The sequence below is a fragment of the Nipponia nippon genome, unplaced genomic scaffold, assembly GCF_047370975.1.
Source record: "Nipponia nippon isolate SJK-2023a ecotype South Korea unplaced genomic scaffold, ASM4737097v1 scaffold_30, whole genome shotgun sequence".
Taxonomy (NCBI): Eukaryota; Metazoa; Chordata; class Aves; order Pelecaniformes; family Threskiornithidae; genus Nipponia; species Nipponia nippon.
This window is the reverse complement of record NW_028262348.1, coordinates 2,526,399-2,552,150: the sequence shown is the minus strand read 5'-3', so window position 1 is coordinate 2,552,150 and position 25,752 is coordinate 2,526,399. Positions and strand designations below refer to the sequence as shown.

At 54.8% G+C, this 25,752-nt stretch overlaps 1 protein-coding gene across 1 annotated transcript in view; it reads left to right on the top strand.

The window, feature by feature from the left end:
* LOC148054403 (uncharacterized) overlaps positions 1-17,949 on the top strand; it is a 39,834-nt gene extending 21,885 nt beyond the window's left edge. Inside the window, exons 5-6 of the mRNA XM_087768527.1 lie at positions 14,353-15,755; positions 15,963-17,949. The gene's annotated coding sequence lies outside the window, so the exon portion shown is untranslated. The remainder of the gene's footprint in view (positions 1-14,352; positions 15,756-15,962) is intronic.
* Positions 17,950-25,752: the final 7,803 nt, after the last annotated feature.

Genomic DNA, 25,752 nt, shown 5'->3' with positions numbered 1-25,752 from the left:
AGGAGAGTGTCCCAGATGGCTCATCCAGTGTCAAACCACTGGCTTCGCCTTGTTATGCTTCCCAAGGACCATTTGAAAAGGGCAAAATAGAGCTGCTCCCCTTCCCCTCGCACAGGGCTGGGGACTGCTGGGGCTGCCTGAGTTGGTGTAGGACCTGTGGTGAGGTCCTTGTCTTGGTTCAGCTCCAGAGGCACTGCTGTAACCCTGACATTTCACGCAGACTTAGACAAATGATTGCAAAACAGCCCTGTCTTATCTTCTGGCAGGCCCTGTCTCCCTGACCGTGTACCCAGCTCAGCCTGCTAATGAAATAATTGTTCTACACAATGGATTTAGCCATCAGCCATCATCTCCAGTTGAGCTTGATCTATACTGCCTGTTTGTAGGCAGGGGAAGTGTTCAGCACTCCCAGGAGCGGGTGGTGTGTGAATTCTGGATTTGTTAGCCATCTGGCATGCTGCTGGGCCATTTGTTACCGAGGATCTTGCAGGAAGAGCCACTGATGCTACAGTGAACTCTGTGCTGTAGGGAGAGTCAGGGTAATTTCTGGGAGCTCATGGGGGGGAGTCCTGGCTTCTTAAGTGCCTAAAAGCAGCGAGTTTGGACCACTGCCCACCTCCTGTGATGTTCCTCTTGAACATCCTGGTCCAGGTATCCGTGGAGAAGCTTGACCTGCTTCTTCCTAGGCTGAGCGTGCCAGGGTGCTGCCGGAGGAGCTCCTGGTTTTGTTTCTTAAGCCTGACCTCTTCCTCGTGCATTTGGTGATGCCTTGTGATGGGGTGAGCAGGGGCGGCAAGGAATGTGCCTTCTCTCTCCGTGGCTGACCTGCAGAGCAGGAATCTGGCCCTGGAGCATCGCCTGGCCTTTGCAGGGCTTGTGTTCAGACGTTGAGCTGGGCAGCTCCAGAAAATGAAATGCAAATGAAATGGAAAGCCGAGGGGCAAAGGGGCTGTGGACGACTTCACTGCTGAACTCCGCTGTCTGGAGGAGAATTGTATTCTGGATGGTGCTTGTGTTCTTCTTCCCTGGGTAGCCTGGGCAATGCACTGGCAAGATAAAGGAAGACAATTTCCTTGGCTCGTGCTGGGATCTTATTATGCATTTCCATGAAGCAAAAGGGGAGGAGGGAGCAGCCCAAGCCTTCCGGAGCTGAGGCGCTGCAGAGTTGTACAGCACGATAACCCTGCCAGCCCTGGGGGAAGCAGGGCAGGCCTTCAGCAGATGGGATGGGCTGAGGAAGGGTTACCCAGCCACTGGGAAGCTGGGTTCATGACTGGGAGCCAGGGTGCTGGCTTCCTACCACCTCCTGGAGCACACAGGCAGCTGAAGAGCAAGGGCTGCGGAGGCAGATGAGTTGGCGGGGAGGTCAGGTTGGGTCTCAGGGTCTAGCAGGTGGGTGGAGAGCAGGGCGTTTGCCTGTTTCTCCCTGTTCTCCCTGGTTTGAGTTGTTATCTGCGTGCACAAGCGATGCAGAGCATGCTCTCCTGTGAAGGGGTGGCAGTGGGTGGTCCTATGGGCCATGGGGTGACGGGGGAAGTGTCTCTGCTCCCAAGCTCCCAGGCTGTTTGCAGAGAGCCTTGGAGATGGCTGGGTAAGGTCTTTATTGTTTCTCAGGTAGGAACCTACCCAGCACTCCCTCTCCACCATCCCCGTTCTGCAGGGCTGCGCGGTCCCAGCCTCACCTGATCCCGCAGCCTTTGGCTGAGTTATGTCCTGACCACAGTCCCTGTCATGTCTCCCAGGGCTGAGAGCCGCTTTCGGGCTGTAGGATCCTCTATGGAAATCACCCAGGAGTAAAATGCACGTAACCTCCGTCAGGCGTTGGTTTCCTGGCCGGGGCTGAGGGTCGTGCTGCCTGCTCAAGCAAGGGGACATTTCCCTGGCAAAGGGCTGATCACGGACCACGGTTTTGCTACTTCTTAACGCAGTGGTAGGGAGCCCAGCTTTAAATATGGGTAACTAATGAAAAAGCTCTTCTGAAGACCATTGTACTTTGCAGGAATAAGTGCCTGCGCTGTTAGGGTTGCTTTTAAAACCTCTAACCGCTGTGTTCTTCAGCAGCTTAAGCTACGTGCATAATAAACCACTGAAATGGAGTCAGGCTCTTATGATAACAAGAAAGTATGAGGTTGGAATAAACTGAAATGAGAGGAGGAAGGGGGCTGGTTCCTAATGGTGCTGAGCCGTCCCCCACATCATGGTGGGACTCCTTTCCCAGGGGAACTGGGCTGGCTGGAGGCCTGGGCTTAACTAATGAGCGAGGGCTGGGCGTGTGATTAGTGTTTTACAGCCACCTCCCCATGGCCTTATTACGGGGTTCGTGATTGCGAACGTCAGTCTCATCAGAAGTTATTACGGCCACCCAGAAATCATTAGCACTTGCCATACCACGAGTACGAGTCCATCACTCCTGCTTTTCTGCTGTTGGACATACAGGGGCATGGGGAGCAGATTTCATGTCTAGGGACGATCCCTGTAGAGCTCACCGAGGTGTGCAGGCCTGGGTTTTAACCCCGCGCCAGTACTGTGCTGGCTAATGGCCCTGCTTCATCGCGAGGAAACGAGCAGAGTCGCTGGTGCATGGACGTTTGTGCCATGGAGGCAAGGGTTGCTCAGGTCAGGACAGAAGAGCTGGGAGATGTCACAGGTCCTGGCTAGCAGGGGAAAGAGAACGATGCTAGGGCTGCTAGCCCACATCAGCCTGCGATGGGAACCTGGAGGTGGTTTCAGGAGGTGGCAGGGTCCCCCCAGCACCCCGCGCTGACCTCGGGCACAGGGAGCAGCGGGAGGCTGCGAGCGCTGGAGCTGCATCTCTGCCCTCGAGCGCAGCGTTGCGTCCTGGCAAACTGTCGGCTGGAGGGAGGGTGCTCGGCGACTCCTGCTCCTTGGTGAACACGAAGGGAAATGAGGATGACCACCTCCTCCCCGTCTGCTGGGAAAGGTGTAAAGTGTGTGCTATGTGAAGGTGGCAGGCAGATGGATCCGTTCTCCGTCGCGTGGGCTCTGGCTGGCTGGGCTGCAGGTGGCCTGGCTGGGATCCGACCTGCCTCGGGGGATGCTGCTCCATCCCAGCCTCTCCTGCCATGGCCCCAAGGTGCCACACAAGCACACGTGTCCAGCGGTGCCTGCTGCTGCCGAGTCCCTGCCTTCTCCTTGTCCCCTGTCACAAAGCGCTGTGGATGAATGACGCCAGCGAGGGTGTTGGGAAGCCAGGAAACCCACTGTGCTTTTGGGGAATGGCACTATCTGGAAACTGCCTCACGCGCTGGAGGAGCCTGGGTTCGTGACAGAAGCATGCTTTAGGTAAATCGCTTTTGTTGGCTTGTTAGATGTATAATTCATGGCCTTATGCACGTTGGGGGTGTAGAAAGCCGGATCTGAATGGTTTATTCATCAGTGGCGCTCGGTTCCCTCATGCCGCGCCCTGTCCCTTCCCTCCCCGCGGCATGTGTCTGCAGCAAGATGGAAGCAAGGTGGGGGGTGCACGTTAGCTTTGCTGTCTGGCCGGCTGTGGTGCCCGTCTCCCTCCACACTGTGCTGGGGGATCAGAAGGGATGTGAGGCTGGAGACGTGCTCGCTCCCCCACCAGACCCAGGGAGACGTCCCTGGCCTCCAGCCCAGCCCTCGGCATCGCAGGGACGGCCAAGGCAGAGCCTTCCCCAGGCACATCCCTGGCAGCAGCCAAGGCACGGCCCCGAATATCCCCTCTCTCCTCCGCACTAATCCCATTCAGACCCTGTCCTCCACTTCTCCCTGGCGAGGCTGCAGGCATGAGAGACCGGCTGCTTCGTTTAGGGCTGAATAGATTAGCTCTCGCCCTCGGGAGCAGCTCGCTCAGCTTGCACTCGAGATAAGTGAGGCCGTGTCCTCCTGGCTGTCGGACTCCTCGGCAGCTGGCAGAGCTGTGATTAGCCTCAATTTATGCAGGCTGTTAAACAAACACCTGCAAGGTTCAGAGACAGAGAAGCCAAGTCATTTTTGCAGGCAAATAGTCATGTTGCATTAAACTGAGAGCACTGTCCTTTTTTTTTTTTCTTTTTTTTTTTTTGTGTGGTGCCTCTTAGAGCTCCGAGCCATCTCCAGTCCCTGTGAAATTTGTAGGGGTACAAGCCGGAGAGATTGCTGCGAGCAGCAGTGACTCTAATATCGTGTGATATTCTTGCAGATCGGGGCTGATTGCTGAGGGCACGAGCACGGTTGTGACTTCTGGGGTTGCTGCTGTAGCTGACAATTTCCAAACTTGTTCTGCTCTTATTGCTTTCTCTGCTGTTTGCAATTCTCTGTAGCTCACCCCTAATCTCCTGCAATAGACCCGCCGTTATTGCCAGCGGTATGACGGGTAGTGTCGCAGGGGCACCACGATGTCAAGATCTATGAGAGTCTTAATAAAAGGGCTTAATGCGGAGAAAAGGAAATCCTGCTCCTCCAGAGACCTTGCCGAAGAATCTCATCTAATTAACCTTAGAGGTGGTCACTTACAGCAGCGTTGGGTGCCAGCAAAGAGCCCAAAAATAGTCTCCATCCGCGTGCAGCTCGAAGGCAGGCGGCTTTCCCCAGCTGAGAAGGGCCAGAGCAGAACAAGGCTGCAGTAGCATCACCCATCCAGAAGTTTGACTCAAATCGCAGGGACGTTGTTGCATATGGATGCATATGTTTTCTCCCAGTGGGATCCCCGAGCCCCGGAGCAGACAGAAGGGGTTGGTCTGTGAATGGCAGGCCCTTGGCAGCGGACCTGCCTCGCCTGCCGTCCCGCAGGGTGCTGTACGCTTGTGTGTGGGATGTGTACGGATTTCTTCCTCCCTGGGCATTTCCCTCCAGTCCCAAGGGAATTCTTTCAGTGAAAGCCTTTGTTTGCTTCTTCACAGCTAACTGGAGAAATCCCATCCTCCCAGATAAAGGACATACCAGTATTACTGTTACCACTGTAACACCTCCCCTTCCTTGTGGGCCACGTCAAGGTGAGATGTGCAGTGACCAAGCAACCTCCTGGTCTCTCCTCCATCCTCCACTCCTGTCTCCACCATGCCCCAGGGATGTTCTTTCTACCCTATATTTTTGCAGTTTGCCAAGTCCTTGTCATCTAGAGGAGAAAAAAAGAGTAGCTCAGCAATTTACTACAGATACAAGCACCTGGCAGCAGAACTTGAGCCTTTGGCTCCATGGCCTCTTGAGCAAACACTCTGGCGGAGTGGAGGCAGATGCCTGTCCTCCCCGCTGACCGCCTCCTCCGGGAAAACAGGACTGCTTCTCCGGGGAGCTGTGAAGAGCTTGAGGCAGCCAAGGCGGTAGAAGATGGAGTCCCATGGGGTGAATTTGCGGTTTGGAGAGTTGTTTTCCACTTAAATTGCTGAAATTGAGTATTTCCTCCCTCATTTTTTTCCTAAGGCACGGAGCTTTTCCTTGGCCTCAAGTGAAACGTGCTGGTGTTGGATCCGTTTCTCTCTCAAAGTCTCACAGCAATCCTGCCTCTAATTTGGGGTCTTTTACTTAACTAAAAATAGCTGCAGTGTTTGTAGCTCTGCAGTAAGCTGTTCATTACTCTTATTGTGCTTGCGTTTAGGTTGGTTTGTAGACACATATGTCTCTCAAATTCCCGCTCCCTCTCAGCAGTATTTCCAATGCTGTTCCTGGGCACGGTCCCTCCTTCCCTGTTCTCTCTTCCCTCCTGGGAATAGTGAACAAGCCTACAGCACCTTGCCTTTCCCTTCCCTGCTCAGCTCCATGGCTGGGCTCTATTCCCATTCCAGCTGTCGCTGGAGCATCCAGCGCCTTGGTCCTGCTGCCGCTTTACTCTCCAGTTAATTACCCCTTCCTTGCTGTGGGCTTTGCTAAGCTGGCTGGAAGCATTACACTTCTTGTACCCTGTGGTAGATCCTAGCACGGAGTCCCTTGGGACTATTAAACAAACCAAGTTCTTTATTAACCATTATCTAAGAGGAGATGGATCAGTGACCAGTCTTCTGGCTCCAGGTACCCGTCCCCAGTTGGCAAAGCCTCCTAAAAAGGTCCCTTTCCTGCACCCACCGCTTTTCCGATGGGTCCAAAGGGCCCAGCTTCTCCAGGCACCTGGTCTCTGCCCTCCTTGGGGTTTGTGTGAGGAGCTCGTGGCAGGATGAAGGGGAGGTCTGGATGGCTCCTCTTGCAGCTGATTCATGTTGCAGCCTAGGTCTGGCAGGTCTTCCCCCAGCAGTCAGGGCACCTGCCTGCAGGTCAGGGCTTTCAGCTGCAATTTCTTTTTCTTTTTTTTTTATTGTCCTTATCTTATTCTTCTAATGATGCTTCCTTGTGTTTCAGAAGAAGTCCAAAGCATGTGTCATAGTCCTGTGGGAAAGAGGGAAGAGGTGAAGGATGCACGCTGATCCTCAGTTCTGCCACTTCTGTGCAGGTGCCCTTTGCTGGTGTGAAATCCTCTCCTGGCTGGGCTGCGAGGATGCGGGGTGGAGGGGAGCCCCGATATCGCTCCTAGAGATGCACCTTGTGCTGCTCCATCTTCTTACCATGTGGTGTTCTCAAAGCCGGAGCATGGCTGTCACAAGTGTGATGGCAGGAACATGGCTACAATTGGAAGAGGACCTAAAGCTTTCCCCGATTCTTGCAATACCAAGAACTCAATTCGCTGCCCCTCTGCAGCGCTGGGATTTTCTGGTCTTGGCAGCCTTTTGTCCGTCTGAGCGGTCCTTTGCAGCTCCTGTACCAAGCCTCAGCAGCCATTTCAGCAGAACCTCAGCTGCTTCTGGCACATAGGGTCAGCAAAAAGGATGCGAGCTCTTACCCAATGCTCTGCTGGGGTCTTGTTTCCCAGCCAGGGCTGAGGGATGCAGGTGGGGAGCCTGGCTCTGCTCTGGGCATTCTCCCACCAGGAGCAGATCCCCGCAGCAGTGGTTTGGAGGCTCGGCATGGCAGCAGCTTGGATGGAAGTGGAGTTTGGGTGAGTCAGCGGGAGGACGGGATCTCTGGGACATCAGTTAGTAAGGGTGAGGCTGCCGGAGCGAATATCTGCTGTGCATGTCCATCTCTGACCTCGTTTGTGCTGCGGTAAGGAGCAAAGTCACTGCGTTTACCAGCACATGAAGAAAAGATCTGGTTGTACACCACGTCTGAACCAAGCGCAGCGGTGAGGCCGGGATCAGCGGGTGGATGTACCCAAAGAGGGCACTGCCGTGCCGCGTTCCTCCCCAGCCTTTCTCGCTTTCCAGAAAGTGGCTTCCCCAGCCCTGGCTGCTGTCTGGGAGCAGCAGAGCTCGATGGAAGCGCCAAACCTCGAGGATTTCTTGAAGGAAAATTATCTTGGCTCATGATAAGGCATATTTTTTTTTTTCCTGAGGTGCAGCAATTACTTTGAAACGGAAACCCTTACCAATAACTGTCACTAAAATGCCTCTTCTGCCTTCTGACAACCGGTTCTTCTCACTAGCTTAGGCAAAAGTACACATCAGCCCAACGCTAAATCAGATGTGCTTTTCCTCCTGTTTCCATTTCTTCATCTCCTTGCTGCCCTGGCTCCTCATCTGCAATGAAGGCTGCGGGCTCGTACTTCTGCCAGAGGGTCCCCTGAGCTCCGCCGGAGCTGTCGGTCCCCACTTGTGTCCCCAGCAGCTTCCCTTTTGCACCCACCCTAGCATGGTTTCTGCAGGGAAATGCTTCTGTTTTAGATCTTGCTTGTCTAGGAAGAAAACTGGGAACAAATAGCTATTCATCGGTCTGCGTGCTGCTGTGAGATGGGGGGCCAGACCCTGTCCCTCTTTGGGAAGGGTCATGTAGGCATCCCAGGGTGCTGGGAGCTGCGTGTTAACGTGGCGTGCCAGCCCTTCTGCGCTGGGAGGGGGGGGGCTTTGCTGTCTGTCTGTACTGCCTTCCCCTGCGGACCCCCTCCAGGCGGGGGAACTGGCCTTTCCCTGCAGCAAAAAGCCAGTTCCCTTGAGCCGCACGGCCCTGGGCACCCTCGCTGCCACTGGTGCTCTGATGGGGAGGATGCTGGCACAACCCTGGCCCCATAGGCAGGGCTGGTGCAGCCGTCTCCAGATTGTGCCCATGGGGTTTGGGAGCGTGAGTGAGCAGGGAGCGATGGGGAAAGGCCAGCTGCCTCCCCTCTGCCTCGGGATCCAGGCGTGGTTTGCTCCGGAGAGCAGGATCCGGCCCCACGCCTGCTGCTGGCTTGGAAAGCCTGTTCTGCAGAGAGCTGTCAGGGAGGGGAGCGGGCGTTCCTAGGCTGCTGCTCTGCTCCGTAGGAGGAAAGACTTCAAACAGCAATTAACTAACATTGCCATTTCCAGAGAAACAGCTCTTGGCGTGTTGGACAATGGGCTGCAGGAGGCAAACAGGTTAAAAGCTTTAATTCTGGTAAGATATATTTAGGTGAGCTTTTTTCCTTTCAAAGGAAGGTAGGTTAAAAAGGCTCTGACTCCTTTAAATAGACTTCTCTTTCCTTAACCAGCCAGGAGCTCCATTAGGAGCGCGGGCTGTTCCTTCCCCCCCAGCCAGGACGGCTGTCCCGGCGCTCGTGGCACACCGAACGCAGCTGAGCTGCCTTCCAGGGGCACCTGGGGCGTCTGGAACCCTGCCCTCGTGTTAGTAGCAGAGGGGCTGAAATAAAAGGGTCTGTGTTCCCTTGACAGCTATCAAAAGAAAGAAGTTATCTGCCGCTGCTTGCCGGTTATATTATTTATTCTATTAGCTGAAGCATAGCAGCGTAAAAGATAATTTAGTCTGGGTTAATGCAGCACAAGGCAAAACTCATTACCAAGTCAGAACTGTGTTCTCTCTGCCACCCTGCGCCTGCTGCCATGCCTGGATGCCTGAATGTCCCCGGTCCCCTCTTATGGCACGGGCTGGGGCATCGGGGCAGCTGTGGACCCGCAGAGGGGAACTGATTTCAATAAGCCACGGCTGACAGCAGCGATCGGCTGTGGCTGCGTGGGAATGAACGTGGAGCTCATTTCCCAGCACCTACTGCCAAGGTTGCCTCCACCGTTGCCTCCTGCTGCCTTCAGTGGCTTTCAGCACCGACGCAAGCGAGCACTGCTGATGCTGCTGTCCTGGAGCCGAAGCTCTCGCTTATCGTGGGAAGGCAGGAGCGTCTGTTGCCCACCACCTCCCTGTTAGCGTGCTGCTATGAAGGCAGAAAGCTATCTGCCTGCAGAGGTTGAATTCCACGGTCGGTGATATTTGCTAACCCGAGAAGAGAAATCACCGCTATGGGAAGGCAGGCAGAGGGAGGTGTGATGAGAGATACCACCTCATCCTCTGAATTCGTGGAAATATGGATCTTCTGTATGCTGCTTTCCTGTTGACCATGAGACCAGACCCACGGCTCTTCACATGATACCAAATCTCCTGACGTGCCCTTCTTGCAGCCGCTGAAAGAGGCTCAACATGGGGTGATGGTCCTGTGCTGCTCCTGCCTGGATGTCTCCTTTTCCTCCCAAGGTCAGTGTTGCCAGATGGGGTCTTGCCTTCAGGAGGAGCCTCTAGTGCCAGGCTCACGCTGATCTCGCTAAGCACCTTGACTCCTGAGGACATTTGCATGACACAGCTCATTCAAGAACGCGTTTACAGAGCACGGTCACTTATTACGAGCCAGCATTTGCAGAGCAACCCCATAAAAACAATTAGCTGGGTCGTTGGCGCTTGCCCTGGGACTTGTCCAGGGAACCGCAGACCTGCTGGGTGCTGAGAGGTACCTGCAGCTCGATGGTCTACTCAACTCGCTGTGAGTTGATGGCCCTACTCACTAGCCTGACCCAGCCCACCATGGAGTAGCCCCAGCCCTTTGGTATGCCTCTTTCCATGATTTAATCTAAATTCTGCTACCTTTCATTGTCAAAACCATGTCACATATCTGGTGATATTAAGTTCAAGAGCATCATGTTCTGGATGTTTATAAATTATAAGGGAAACAGATTTCTTCCTTAATCCTCTGAGCTTTTTCATTCCTTCACTGTGCTGGTTCATATATTGTTTAAGCCATATGTCAGCATTTGTTCTTGCTTACTATAGATGAGGCTGGCTTGTCAGCACTTTCGCCTCCTTCCTTTTCCCATCAGTATTTGGGGGCCCGGGTAGAGCTGCTACACGCTACTTCTGCAGCAGCACTTTGGTTACCTCTGTCAATGCAGACTGACCAATACAGCAGTTCAACGAGTATGTTGCATTATTTGCCCTGGACAAATCAGGTAGCATATCTTTAGTTGCAGGTAACAGGCAGTAACGTCCTCCTTCCGCATCATCTGAAGGTTTCCAGGTCTCTGTTTCACCCAAAGGGGCTTCCTTGCCTCCACCGCAGCGGGATGCAGAGATGCCTGAGCTAATCCTGAGAGAGGAATTGTGGAGTCTAGAGGAGCAGGGCTGCTTTAAATGAGGCTCTTGCCCTCTGTAATCAATATCTTGAGAAGTACAAGATATTATGTCAGACTGCAGGGCTTCTTCTCAAGGTAGGTTGGCCAATATTGGCCTTGCTGTCCAGGAGCTGTCCCGGCAGTGTACTCCACTGTGCTGTCAGCCTCGGTGGGGCAACACAGAGACACCAACCGATAACACACTTTGCTGGCTGCTTTGATGCATTATTCTTTCCCAGATGTGTGTTTGGCCCCGGTGCTGGATGCTTTCTCACCCCGCTGGAGCAGGGGCTGGGCTGGGCTGGGCAGGCTGTGATCCCAGCACAGCGTGCAGGGGAGCGTGGTGCTCCCGCGGTGGTGAGAGGAGCTGACAGAAGCTTTTTTGCCTCTGTTGCTTTGGTGTATCTGGGCCTGCCTCCCCATGCCTACTCATTTTCCCCAAATATTGCTGCTCTCGGTTAACTCTTAGCAGCCGTGTCTGTCCCCCTCTTCCCGAAGCAATGTGCAGCTCTGAGCTCCCCTGCAGGGATGTGATGGTCCTTCTACCGATGTTCGGGTTGGCTCCCTGCTGCGGTGCTTGGCTTGTTCTTCCATCTCTGGTGCTACAAGCTCAGCGATCCTCTCCCCGTGCTCTCTTAGCCTGCACAGCCTTGCTCCCAAATGCTGCTGGAAAGCTTCCCTTTCGGAGCAGAGCCCACCCATGGGTGAGATGCTGTCAGGCTCTGCCCACGCGCCTGGCTGCGGGGGCTTGATTTGTTCGCTCCCGTTCCCCCAGAGCAGCGGGGAGGGCAGAGGCACCTCCTTCCCCTCCCTGCCAGTGCACGCTGCGCAAGGGAGGATGACGAGGCTCCTTTTGTTCCCCTGGCTGGGTGGGAGGTGGCACCGAGGCCCCTGCGACTCAGGTGAAGGCTGTGCCGTGAGCTGACAGGCTGTTCCCAGGCTTGTTGGAGGGGGCACGGTGGGGACCTGGAGGCTGCATCCTCTTTTGCTTCCCAGGAGGGCTCAGAGCAAGCTCCTGCACCCTCCCTTTTGAAGGGTGGGAAGAATTTATTGCTATTCTTCATGTGGCTTTTGTGAAGTTTAATCTGACAAAAAGAGTGCTATAACTGCTTGGGATGTTGTTTGCAGCTGGCCCTGCCCCACGAGCCGTGGTGAGGCTCTAACCACCCTCCGAAACCCCTTTGCCAAATCACTGCGAGGTCAAAGCAAGCTTTCCCGTGGCAGAAAGGAGCCTGTGGCACTGAGCCCTCTCCCCTTGGCTCTTCTCGGCCGTGACTGGCATGAACGGTGTTTGTTGGCAGGTATTCCTCCCTGCGCTGCTGCCTGCCTCGTGCTTGTTCCCAAGAGGAACGAGCTGCACGTGATGGCTTCTGAGATAAACCGGGCTCTCGGGTGTCAGGACACACTACCAGGGCAGAAGGAAAGGAGCTTCACCTGTGTGCAAGTTGTTCTGGGATTTGCCGGGGCGAGATCTGGCTCCGTGCAGCTGCCTGTGGTGCCCACTTCCCTCTGCCGTGGCTGGAGCGGAGAGGTGGGAACAAACCTCAGCAAACCAACCATGCTGTCCTGGGGAAAGAGCATGAGGTGGAAAAACGCTTGGGCACGGTTCTCCAGCTGTACCCCCTGGGCTGACGGCCCTTTGAGAGGAGGTGGGACTGACTGAGCTGGTCTGGAGGGCTGGGAGGTGGTACTATGGCAGGGGAGATGATGCTGGCTGTCCAAAAGCTGTCCCTGCCTGCCATGTCCCTGAAGGAATGTGGGACCAGCGGGTTTAAAACCCAGCTCCGGCTCCCCATGCGCTTCCAGGATGGCGGGCAGCAGGGATGGGCTCTGCTGCCTGCATTAGCAGTCAGATCGGCTCGAGCTGCCACAGGTTGATCCATCAGCAGTAACACTGGCCTGCCCTGGGGGGACAGTGTGACTCGGGGTCCCTAAGGTCCTTGGAGAGAGGCACTTCTGCGAGCCAGGTTAAAGCCGGCTGCCAGGCAGCTGCTTTTTTAGGAGCTCCCTTGGGCTGCATGCTCTTCAGCACACGAGGCTGAATCCTGTCCCTTGCCCTTCACGAGGTCTCTCTGGTCCCTGCAGCACCATCCTGCCCCGTAGATGTAACAGCCCATCCTCACCACGCACTGGGAGCTCCCTTATCGCTTTGGCCGAGCCATCTCCACCCCTTGCCGGGCTGCCGCGGCAGCGCATCCTCCCAGCCCTGTGCTCCGGCTGCTCTGCCGGGGCCCCAGCTGCGTGGGGGGCAGCCTCCCCGGCTCCCTGCCCCTCCTGCCTTGCAGGAGAGCCCAACCTCACCGCCCCGCTCATTCGATTTGTTTTGGTTCATGTTACAGTCAAGGATGTAGTCGCAGATATTTCTGTGCAGCGATAGAATCTCACCAGCCAGCTCTCCTTTAATAAGATCCCAGGCGTTCGAGGTGCCCGATTACCTTATCTCCCCTCTGCAGATGTACGTTACCTCTCTCACCAGACGGGGAGGAAGCAGCTGAAACGCTGCTACCCAGCCTGGTCTCTAGTAAATGCTACAACCCCTTCTCCAGCCCATAAATAAAAGGGGAGGTTGGATGCTAAAGCAAGGCATGAACACAGCATCGCCCACGCTTCTGCAGCTCTCGGGGCCTCCTGGAAGCTGTCTGATGCAAAGGAGAACATCCCCAGCCAGAGAACTGAGTGCCAGAGCGTGTTTCCTGGCCAGAGTGGCCACTGTGAGCAGAAAATGTGGAAAAATAAGTGGAAAGTGGAAGGGGAAGCTGGGAATCAACAGCGCTTCATCCAGTATGGAGCCTGGAAAATGCAGAAATTGTGAAGGGAAGTGAAAAGATGCGATGAGAAACTTCAGAGGAATTTCTAGCAGTGAGGAGGAGGAACTGATTTTTAGCATATGGGAAAAAAAAAAAGGGGAAAAGAAAAAAGCTTTTAGCGATGCTATTGGAATTGGAAAAGCAGAGCATGTGTTATCTGTGGAGAAGGGAAGATGCCTTCAGCCCGTGTGACGGTGAACATGCGTGAATCTGCCTCTGATCCTGCCGTGGCCAAGGATCCTGCAGGCAGCATTTGGGAAGCGCGGGTGGCTCGGGGCAGGCGGGTTCCCCCGGCTCCTGCCCTGGGGCTGGAGAGGAGCGAGGAGCAGCTCTCTGGATCCCACGCTGCTTCAGCACGAACCCTGAGCGGCGCAGGAGGCGAGCTGCTCTCCAGGCTGGGCTTGTCTGGGAAACAGTCGATGAAGGTTTTGTGGGAGGTTATATAAAGATTGACCTTACAGAAATGGGTCTTATTAAAGCACAGAGCCAGCTTAGCTTGCAGCCGGGTCAAGCTGTATGGCAGATGATATCGTTGCTGTTTAGAAATTTATACTTTGGTTGGAAAATCTTTGACTCTGCCTCGTTGCACCCTGGTACAGAAACAGGCCTGGGTCGCAGCTCTGTGTTTCCCCAGGAGGCATCTCCTCTCCCTAGGCTGGGCTGAGCTGCCGTATCGGCACCTGCCTGGCTTGCAGAGCCATTTTGGGTCTGCCCGCTGATGTTTCGGCAGTGCCACCACATCTCTTCCAACCCGAGGAGCCCCTTGTCCAGAGCGGCGCCGGCAGGCTGCCTGCAGCGCCGGGGCTCTTTGAGATCCCTCGGTGCGATGCAGATGAACCCACACCTAATTGCTTTTAAAATTCCCTGTTGCTATGACGACTCACCAAGCGTGATGCACTCGAGTGCTGTCTCTCCACTCCCAGGTCTTGCGTCGCCACCAGAAAGCTGTGTGTGTGCCTCTGTACATATATGTGCTTTATTCCAGCTTTCAAAGGTGGTTTATAATCCCCTTGGCACATGAGCAGAATCTCTCCTGAGCTGGCAAAGGGTTTACTTAAAAGGTCTGATAATAAGGTTAAGGAGAGGCCAACAGCCGCTCACCCCGCTGCTGAACGCTTCGATAGCTAAATTTAGCCCCTTGAGTCATCACTGAGTCAGCATATCGGGGGCAGGAAATCTTGATTTCTCTTTTCTTCCTTTTTTTTCAACAGCCATGCACCCAACGGCAGGCTCCAGGTTGGCTTGGTTTCTGTCCTAATCCAGCACGTTCCCTGCCCGCAGTGCTTTCCCCTGCAGCATCCTTGAGCCTGTCCAGAAGAAGTAAGAGCTCCTTTCTCTGACGCCTGCCATGATGATGCCATGATGAGTGGCCTGTCCGCAGGGAAGCAGCATCGTTTCCCATCATTAGTGGTCTGAGGCACAGCAAGCTGTCTGGTTAGCGTTGTCTCTTGCTGGGTAAGCACTGGTCGAGGCTACGGGCAGGTAGAGCATCCCTGGAGCTGCTTAGAAACACAGCAATAAGGGAAGGTCCATCCAGATGCTCTTCTCCCAGCATGGTGTGTGAGAGTGCTGCAGCACGGCTAGTAACAACAGAAGAGCTCTGAAAAACCCATGTGAGTGTTAAAATAAGCAAAATCAGCAGATCCAGATTTGCTGGGCCTCCAGAGCTGCTCTGTGCGATGCCCAAGCCTCGCCCAGACTGGCCTGTCCCCGCGCCGTGCGTGCAGCCACCCAGCCCTCGCCAGGGAAGGGGCAGGCGCCCAGGTCCCCAGGAGGCTGCAATGGAGCAGGATTGGCCAGAGCTCAGCGCCGTGCCTGGTGGAGACCCTCTCCTGGGATGGAGCAGGCTGTCCAGCCTGCTCCTTCCAGCCCCCAGAAAGTAAATCCTGGGAGCGGAGTCCCCACTGCTAGCTGATTGTATCAGTTTGTATTAGATCCCACTGAGTGTGTTTTACATAATTTGTTTCCCAGAATGAAGTGTTTTACAAACGCAGCATTTAATCACCTTGTAAAAGGGGATGAAAAACTATCTCCACCCCTGGGGAGATAAAAGAGAATCCAGAAAAGAGACCGCCTGCTCGCCCCCCCATGCTAGCTGGGCTGGAGAGCCCAGAAGAGCTGGTGTTTGTGCTTGCAGACAGCGAGGGGTTGGAGAGGAGAACTCAGAGGGTCAAAAAGACCATGCTGAAAACACCAGGCAGGGAGATGTCCGAGTGGAGCCGAGCCCCAGCGATCTGCCCGGGAGCTGGAGCTGCTCCCCAGCTTGCCGTGCTTGCCCTGCCGGGGCCGTGTTGCCTGGAGGGAGGAGGCGGCGTGGATGCTGCATGTCCAAAGCCTCTGCAAGCCACCTCTGAACAGCTCCTGAAGCATAGCTCTTCCTTTGGGCCCTGGTGCTCCCCTCAACTCTGTTTTTAATGGAGATACCCCAAAACCTGGCAAGAGAAGTATCTTCCCAGCTGAGGGTTTGTGTTTCTGTCAACGAGATGAATCCAAGCAAACCTGAGCCAGAAGAAATGCTGACAACACCCATGCCGGGAACTGCTCCTGGCCTCTCTGCAGGAGAAGGGAGCCCCACCAGGCTCCGCACAGGACCTGGCCCTTCCTCGAGGCAGAGGTACCTCTATTTTGCTTAAGGGTTGCTGGCGAGCCACGCTTCTTCCCGGCACCTGGAGTTAAATCAGTGGCTTGTTGAACAGCGAAGGGCACAGTGAGCGATGGGTGCTCCTTGCCCTGCTCTGGGTGTTTGCACGGTGACGATGGATGCTGGGCTGGGCGGCTGCCACTCTCACTGTCATTTTTTTTTTTTTATTATTATTCACAGTAAGCGAAGGATGAAAAATCAGAGTAATGGCCAAGAAGACGGCATCCACTTGACTTCTCTTGCCCATGGCGGGAGCGATTAATCTAGGTAAGGCATTGCAGCGGAGCGAGACCACAAGGTTATGCAGCCCGAAGCCCGTGCACTCCAGGAGCTGAGGATGATGCTGGACCAGCAGCCGCAAGGTGTGTTCCCCCTCCCTCTCCCTGCCTTGCCTTTGATCTGCTGCCAGGGGGGAATATCGTTCCCTGTTGGGAGCCAGTTCAGCCCAGGCTGACGGAGCAGCGGGAGCACCGCCGTAACTAATGAGATGTTTGCTGCTCGCTGGCTGACACGGCGGTAGATACTCTGTGCTGCTCGAGACCTGTGCTGATAAACCGAGCCTCCCGGAGATGAAGCGGCTTCCCTCTGCTATGGGCCTGTCATCTGCTCCCTCCTATCTAATAGGATCTCTCCTCCGAGTGCCACTTACTCTGTAGCGTAACAAACCACTGAGGTCTGATCCTCCCGACAAGTGGTGTAAAGTGAGTGCGGATCTGATGGTCAGCGGGTCTCGGCTCTGAGGCTGGAGTGGGGCATGGGTCTACAGGAGGCTGCCGGACATCTGTATTGCAAAGGGCATGGCCGCCCCCTTCGTGGAGAGGGTCTGAGCCTTGCACCGCAGCTCCGGCGGATGCTGGAGAAGAACCACCCTGCACCGAGCCAGCGTGCCCCTCATTTGGTTGTGGCTGTTTGATGCAAAAGATAACGAGCAGCTTGGAAGGGCATTTTTTGTTGGTAGCTGGTGATGTCTGTTTACTAAAGGCTGCTGAATAGGAAAGGGAAGAAGGTCTTGGCCTCCCCGCCTGGGAGCACAACCTTCTGTCCCTCGGACACGTATCGCTGGCGGGGTGTCTGAGTAATGACAGCCCGGGGAAGATGCTGTCTGCAGTCCTGGATTTGAGAAGCCACAAAGGGTGGGCGATGCAGTGCAGACGGCGCTGAGGGCATGGGTGTCCGCCTCTCCCCCGTTATTTATTATGCCATAAAATCCAAGGTAACGTACATCAATAAATGCTGCGAAGGGTTTCACGTGTGTCAGCCGTGCGTATGTGATGGAGCAGACGCTCTTTCAAGACAAGGGGCTCTGTGAGCAGAGGCTGGTATGATTGATAGGGCAGCCGTCAGCTGCCCAAGCCTTCGCTGGGCTGTAACGTGGAGCCGCTTCCCCAGAGTGCCCCGTCACCGTGGCGTGGGAAGGCAGGGTCCCTCTCGGCAGCATGGGTACTTGCTGTGAGGGTTTTGCAGGCTCTGGGGGCTGCGTGAGCTCGCTCGCCGGTGTGTGATGATGGCCGACGCCGTCCCCAAGGCAGGGTCGGGTGCCCAGGGAGGCAGGGAGCACTGGGGGGCTCCTCAGAGGAGCCGAGGCTCCCACCGGCTGATTTTCCCAGGAAACAAGATGTGTGCCATCATGCTCTGTGCGTGCGTGTACATCTGGCAGCTCCTGAGCCCTTCGGATGCTCTCAGCCGTGTGTGACAGCAGAGCTGTCACCGATGCTGACGGGAGATGTTCCTACATGGAGATATTCCTGCGTGTCCTGTGAAATGTGCAGCCAGGTGGGAGAGGGTGACGGTGAGCATCGCCGCGGAGGGACAAGCCAGCACGCACGCACCCCCGGGACACGTGGGGACAAGTCCTTAGGCGCGTGTGGCCCGCTCAGGGGTGAAAGCTTTGGCAGGCGGTGACAACTTAGACATCAGACTTGGGTGAACCGGGAGACATAAATCCCAGTATTTGGGATTAGTGCAGGTAATTTGTTTTAAAGACAGTCAATCTCTTTCCCGTAGGTGCTTGCTTGTCACAGGAGATGTTCCTCATCTCCAGGAGAGTTACTCCAGTTGAACAGATCCAGCCCTCCCTGGGGAGATGGTCTCCAGAGTAGCTAATCACTGGGTTTCGGGATTTTTTTCCTAACAAACACTTGCAGGTGATTGCTTCCTCCTCCTCCTCCTCCCTTTTGTCTTTCTGCAGCATCACAGGGCTGGGAAGGACCATTTGCTGATTTGATTAATGGCCCTTTTCTGAAAAACCAACAGAGACAAATGTCCTCCTGAACATGGCAAAGAGAAATGGAGAAACAGGCTGGCTAATTTTCAGCCATTATTTTGGAACCGAAACTCCTTCCCAGTATCAATTTAGCTATTATTTCAAAAACTAATTAATCTTCACTCAGGCAGCTTCAAGGGACCTGTGTTTAGATAATTAACAGCCCATGGATTATGAAAAGTCTTGCTTTAGGATCCTACTACAGTGCTTGCCTTTGAGAACACTCCTGCTATCGTCCTGCTTACCAATTCCTTTCATCAATCCATCTTTTCTTGACAATTAAGAACAAATAATTATCCATGATGGATTTTGCTTGCTTTCTTGCAGCTCAGTTCCATTTTTTTTGTCCTTTAATGCTCTTCAAGTGGGCAATTTTTGTGGTGGTTTTGCAGCTAATGACAGCCAAGCAGGGCAAGTCACCAGGAGGATCTGGAGAAAGGTGGTATTTGGCTTATGGAGAAGCTGGGCAATAAGGTATGAGAAAGAAGATCCTAGAAGGGTAGGGGATGGCATATTATTTTCCCCTCTCCAGTCTTGCATGACGCAACGTGAACTTACCCCATGTATCGCTGTGCCGGGGCTGGGCTGACCTCCCTCCCCGAGGAATCTCATCCTGGCCTCTCGCTTGCTGCCACGGCTTTGATCCTCTTGCTGCGCTGGATGCCAAGACATCCCCGAGCTGTCAGGGCCGTGGGAGAGCTCTGCGCAGCAAAGGAAAAGTGATAGGGTAGCATAAAGCCAGAGGGAGCGGTGGAGCAGGTCTGCATCCCATGCAGACCCCGGGCAGCTCCCGTCCATGCCCTGCATGCTCACTGGCTGCGGGGAAGCAAATGTGGGCTGGCAGCGCTAGCGGAGCGATGCCGTGCCTAATGAATTTGAACAGCAGCCACAGATGACAGCACTCTGCCCGCTGCATCCACTGAGCACTGCGGTTCTTCACTGAGCAGCCCAGAGTTTGCTTGCTTTTCTGCTGAGGGCGAAGGAGCCGGAGCGGTGAGCAGCTTGGCCTTTCAACCCTTTTTCTCAATGAGATGATTTTGAGGTTTTCTTTTTTTAATCTTAACTTGGGGTCAAACTCTATTTGGTTCAAGGCCAGCTTTACCTGACTGAGGACTAGGAGAGCACCAAGGACACAGCGTGGCTTGGACGGGGGACTGGGGACCTTGGGACGTGACATGGGGAGGGGAAACCTGGAAGCAAAGCTGCTGTGACTGCTGCCATTCTCGTTAGATCGGCTGAGTCCGTGGCACATGAATTGCTCTGGACAAGCAGCACTGCAGAAGCAGCACTTTATCACCTTGAAGGAAACGATGAAACCTTCTCTCTGCTTGAGCGACCAAGAGGGGAAAAGATGCACAGAAAGGAGATGCTGGCAATTCCCTACGTTGTTAAATGGGAATCAGCGAGGTGGCTCTAACTGGTGGCAGCATGGACGGTACAAGGGAGGAATGGACTTTGAGATAAATCCTTGCAGTCCTTCCCATCTGGGACATGAGCTGAGCTGCACTGCTAATGCGTTGGGGGCACTGGAGGACACGCTCAAACTCAGCTTGATGTAGAGCAGCTCTCCGTTTTCCATCAATCATGCGCTGGGGTTTTAGCTCCTTAAGTGTTAGCGATTTCTTAAATATAGGCTTGACTTGCAAGCTTAATGTTTGTGGGTGTATAAAGAGCCAACATTTTCCTCTCCTAACAGGACTTTGAGCTGTGTTTTCTGGGATCCCAAGCTATCGATGGACCATTCTTGGTGTCCTCATGAAACCTGATGCTGTCCCCACACCAGCACAGGGACACTTCCATCCAAACCTCCCCGTCTTGGGGTCAGTTCACTGAAGGAAGCAAAGAGGATTTTAGACCCTCCCATCCCCTGGTGCCTACAAGCCAGATGGGAGGTGGATGTGGCCGTGGCCGCCCACATTTGGGTTCACCAGAGCCGATGGATGTCTGGAAGAGCCCTGCAAGCCTGGCCAGGCGGGAGAGGACCTGTGGTCACACATCACTAGCACCATTGCTGAGACCAAATCCTGGCTTGGGTAGGCTTTAGTGCAAGTTTTGCCTTCTGAAGCAGGGTTTGTATGTGTCCTCGCTTCCTATGCTACCTGGCAGGGTTTGCCCACCCGTGTGCCGCTCGGCCACGCGTGTCCGGCGTGGTGGGATGCGGGGGGAGGCAGGAAATCTGCACCCACAGCAAAGCCCCAGACACCCGCCCCATGCCCAGGGGGGCACGGATGGGTCCTTGGGGCTTTTGTAGTTTGTATCTATATTCCCTCAATTTTTGGAGGGGAGGAAGATGAGGAGAAGAGGAAATGCTTCCCGTTATGAGGACAGGGTTTAAGAGCACCTTCCCTGCCTGGGGCAGAGCGAGGGGCCAAAACATCCCCCAGCCCCTGAGCCCATCTCATCTCTGGGCTGGAGCGGCATAAAGAGATTAATCAGGTTACTCTGGCTTTGAATAGCTAGGCGTGGATTCAGGCTCAGGCAGAAAGAAATACTTCCTGATGAGCTGCTTACTTTTTCAAACAGATGATGTTTGTGTCCGATGAATCTCCGCAGGCAAAACTCCTTGGTCTAGCAGTTTGACTCCTAATTAAATATTTACCAGGATGGCACCTCACCCTGCCTCAAGAAATACCGTCCTTTCACGTCTGCATGGCTCTCGCCTCTTTTGCAATGCCGTGGTTTAAAGAGAGCCACTTACAGACTCGGCTCCAATAAAACGGAAAAAAGCAATTCTCTCTCCACCTTTCCAATCTCTCTCTGTTTTCCCCCTCTGTGAATAAAGTTTGCTAGAGGCCCTGGAGCTCCGGCTTCTCAGAAAGCAAAGGGCTCTCGCAGGAGGGCTGGAAATCTCCCCATCAGGTCGGATGCTATCTCCTTTCAACAGCAATCAAAGAGAAGAGCTACCCGGGGAGGGAGCCGGAACAGCGCGGCTCCCCGGGGAGAGCGGCGTGGCTGATGGAAATACCACCCCATGCGTCCGCAGGTGCTGGGGGAGAGACGGAGAGGGGAGCCGGGGGGAGCGGGTTGGGCCGGGGGGCTGCTGCGTGGGGTCCCCAGTCACCCAGGGGTGCCTGCTTGGGATGGCTGCATCGTTCAGAGAGGCTGAGCTTTTGGGGAAAGGGGGTTGTTTTAGCCTGTTTTTAACTGTTTGCTACAATATACTCTTTTGATGAGGGACCCCGGGTCGCCCACCGCCCTCCTTCTGCCGCAGGCAGCAGCCCCTGTGCTGCCGCTGGCCTTTGGGGTGAGGCTGTGGATGGTGGAAAGGGCTGGTCCACCCCGCTGCCATGGGCACCTGCCTGCATCTGCTAATTGCCGCAGCTCCTTGGGTGCCCCCCCTCCGCCGTCCGTCTGTCCTGCCGCCTCCCATCCATCTGTCCAGCCAGCACAAAGCTGGCCAGACCGTGCTCCTGCATAATCCTGCGCCGGAGCCTGTGGCCTGGGTGACACCACCTGCAAACTGAGGGCTTTCCCCCATCCCACTGCCTCTTGGGGTTCCTTCACATAGATAGAAATCGAAACTGGTGGGTTCAGAGCCCCTGCAACCGCCTGCACCCCATGCACGTGTGCACCTCCTGCATTTCTTTTGCAGCGAGGCTGTAAGGAGGGGATGCATCTCCCTCGCCCTGCTTCCCGCGCTGGCCTGGGTTTATCTCCTTCCAATTAAATAAGTGCAGATAGTGGGTTTAATAAGGCCCTGCCTACAAAAGATTACTAATGATTTCATTTCCAACATGTCGTGAATTATGAGGCAGCCTGCAAAACAAAGCCGAGCGGGGACAGGCTTGGCAACTAATTACTGTCCCCCATGTCCCCCACGCTGCCACCGCTGCTAGCTGGGCCCCTAATTGTTCCCCGTGCCTGATGATTGCATTTCGCTGGTGGTTGCGGTTCATTCGCAGCTCTCGCCTGGCACTCGGCTGTTGCCGCTTCTCTCTCTGCACTCCCCCCCCACCTTCTTCAAGTTTATTAATGAAAACCTTATCTGTCTCTGCAGATAATGCCAGAAATAATTAGTACTCAGCGAGGTCTGCCAGGCTCCTCTCCTCTCCTACCCTCCCGCCCTGATCTCCTTCCTATTTGCCGTTTCCCGGGTGCTTGGTTAGTGCTGGGGATGGTCTTCTGGGGGGGGGCTTTAGACTTTTCTCACCCTGTGCAGCTTTCAGCCTTCCCGGCTGCCCCAGGCTCAGGGCTGTGCTGGGAAATCTCCTCCGGAGGGGCTGTCAGGGAGAAGGGGACCTCGATCCCTGCTTAAAATCATCCAAGTTTTTCTTGTTCAGGGCAAACCTGGTGCAGGTGGGGAGCTGCAGCCAGGTACATCAGATAGGTTTGGTCTCAAGGGACCTGGCTGGGGTGCAGGTCCCCCCAGTCCCATCCCTGCTGGAAAGCAAGGGGCAGCCCCACGTTTGCACTGGGGGCCTGTCCCAGCTCTTCTCGAGCTCCTTTTTTTTTTTATTACTTTTATATTCGTTGTCTCTTGGCTTAAATCTTTCAGCCTGATAAAGGACGACAGCGCTTCTCGAGTGCCTGGGATGGCATAAATAATTCCAGTGCTGAGAGAGAGATTTACAGTGATATAAATGTCAGGAGTGAGCCCAGTTTGTATTAATGGCCTTATTAGTTATGTTGCTGTAAAATACTGATACTCCAGTTGTTAAGCAGCCATGGTTTTGCTCTGCAGCATTAATTCAATAAATTGGGGCTTTTTGATATAAATCTTAAAGTCTGCTGAACCCTGTTAGAAAATCCTTCATGATACGTCAGAGATCTTCAAATGGCTTTGACTGAGATAGACCTGGGAATAAAAAAAGCTGTTTGGGGTTTAAGTATGGGGCAAAGACGGCAAGTGCCGCACCTCCACACTTGGGCTGCAGCTGCAGCATCCCCCCGTGGGATGGGGATGCTGTGGGACGTGGTGGGTGCTGCACAAGCACCCCGGCCACAGCAGCTCTGGTCCTGCCCAGAGCCACCCCAGCCTCTGGAGGTATCCTGGCCATGCAAGGACTCAGGGTGGGCTTGGGTTTTTCAGCTACTGGCTACAGAAACCATATCTCCATCTGCAGCCCAGAGGTCAAGTCTGGACGTCTCCCACGAGCTGGAGGTTGACTTGGCTCCATCCCCAAGCTCCGTCTCACCAAGGCTTTGGGAGCAGGTTGCAGCTTGGCTCTGGTCTCCGGAGGAGAGGGAAAGGGAGGGAAGGCTGGTGCCTGGCTGGGGCTGGGAGGGTGAAGCTGTGTCTAGAGGAAGATGCCCGCAGCTCTGCTCTCATCCCTCTCTGTGCCCTCCCCTGTAGCGTCCCTGTCACCGCCTCTGCTTCGCTCCTGTCACCTCCTTCAGCACATTACTCCGGAGGTGAGCTGACAGCCAGGCCATCTCTCCTTGTCTGACCCACGGCCCCGAGGTGTCCATCCTTACACCGCTCCCGCCGGGCTGCCATCCTCCTCCCAGCCCCTCACTGCTGTACGAGGTGCCAGCGCTGTCCCCATCACGTCTGCCCCTTCCCCTTGTGCCGGAGCCGCTGCTCCTGCCACGGCTCTTTTGCAACTCTGCAAACTTTCCACCAGCGATCTGCCAAGTGCGCGGGAAAAGGAGGGAGGAAGGCGGGGGGGAAGTACCACGATAATTGAAAATTAATGATGCATTATATGAAATAAATGTTCTGGTGCAGCCGGCTTGCTGTGGCTGATTATTTATTTATTTTTCTCCCTAGTGTTTAGAGGTGCCTGGGAAAAGGGGGGTTGGAAGTAAAGGAACAGCACCCCTGGGCAGGTGGGGCTGCAAGGCTTTCACCAATGGCTTGGGGAGCATCCTGCATCCTGCAGCGACGGCCGCCGGAGCGGGACATCAGAATCCAGAGCAGGCGAACAGCTGTTCTGGGCCGTGCTGGAGGTCTGCGGGCTCCGTGCCCAGCCATGACATGTAAGAACGGGACAGGTGAATCACAGGGAGCCTGCAGAGCCTCTTCTCTGCTTGGCACTGTTTGCGTTTGAGGATGTCCCAGGTCTGGCATGGTGTCCCTATATTTAATGGCCATCCTCAGGCCATGCATGTGCCTCACTCCTGAGCCTCCTGCCCCAGGACCTGCCTGACCGTCAGCTCTGTGCCACCCATAACCTGTCCTCTGCGGGGTCAGCCACGCGTTGCCTTGGTGGGCACTTGGGTTGGCCAACGGCGACCAGAGCTCTGCTGCTCCCCTGCCTGAGCACACGTGTGTTAACCCATGGAAAGCAAACAGACCCTCTGCCCGAGGCGGGTTTTCTTTGAAATGTTCCCCTGGTGAGGATTAACCCCTGATACTGCTATTTCTTAGGGGAATAGGCTGCTTTTTTCTGGGAGATGTTGGATTTAACCAGGAACATGAAGCTCGCTTCTGCCTTGGATCCCCTGCTTCACTGACGGACCATGTCACCGTTCTTGTGCCTTGATAAGACTTATCCTGGATTATCATTTAGCTGCCAATTAATCTTGAGAGCGATGTAAAGGCTTTGAACTGCTGTTTGAAGATTGAGTGGATGATTTCTGCTCTTGTCAAAGAAAGACGGATTTGGAGGTAAGATCCCAGCTCTGAATGATGTTACATTGCTCTCCCCAGGCAGGTGGGACTGGCTCCTGCCTCCCTCTCCTGCCAGCACCTGCGGGGCCTCTGTGAGACAAATCCCCTTGGAAATCAGAAGCAAAAGGTGCTGGGGAGGGATGCTAGCCACGATGGCGGCCGGCTGGGGACTGGATACTCCCTGTCCGAACAGTCAGACGCCAACGGGAGTCTCCCCGCAGGGTCTGCGAGGTTTAGAGTTAACAGCCCAGCTCTTTTCTTCTCCCCCAAGCATTTTCCCCTAACATGTCTTGTTTGCTTACAGACTCATCGCAGCGCTGAGCGACAGCTCAGATGTCTCATTAATCACCGCTGACGATGGCCGCGCGGCGTCTGGCGGAGCCGTGACGCCAAGGTCCCGACCGCTGGTGCTTCCCCAGCTGGGGATATTTTGCAGATGAGCGGCGCTGCCTCCCAGAAACTCCAGCCAAAATCTGGGAAGAAACCGCGTCCCCCTTGGGGTCAAATCCCACAGAAGATGCTCTTTCTCCATGCCGGCCTCTTGTTCCTGCCCGCAGGGCACGCAGTGAATTATGGTTAGCCCTTGCGAACCTGCATCTTTTTAAAATACATTTTTTCCTTCTCCATGCTCGCCGGGATCAAGGGTGGCTCCGTGGAGGACTGGTGGGTTTGCCTGCTGCTGATTTGGCAAAGGTTGGGGATGAAAGCCCCGTGGCCTCCGGCTGAGGCTGTAGAGGTTTTTTGGCTTGAGTTTCCCCAAATTCTGTCCATCACAAAGTGAACAAACACTGTCGGCTAAGAGCAGCTTGAAGCTGGAGATGGTTGGCAAAGGGATTGAGCATTGATCACTGGCTGCTGGGCGAGACCCAACCAAAACCCCACTGGTGTCAGGAGGCAACTCCATCCCTCCCGGCTTCTGAACCTTGGGCTGGGAAGAAAAACCAGCCTGCTTAGAAAGCAATCATTTGACATCGTGCTGTTAGACTTCAGATGCCCATCGCTGCCAGGAACAACCCAGAGCAGAAAGCCTGGTGGACCTCAGCATGTTTTGGGTTTAATCTGACTTGGGTTTGTGATGCTCTGAAGACGGCATCGTCCATTGCTGCCTGGAGAGGTGGGGAAGGGGAGGTTAAACTCCTCTCCCTCACCTCCTG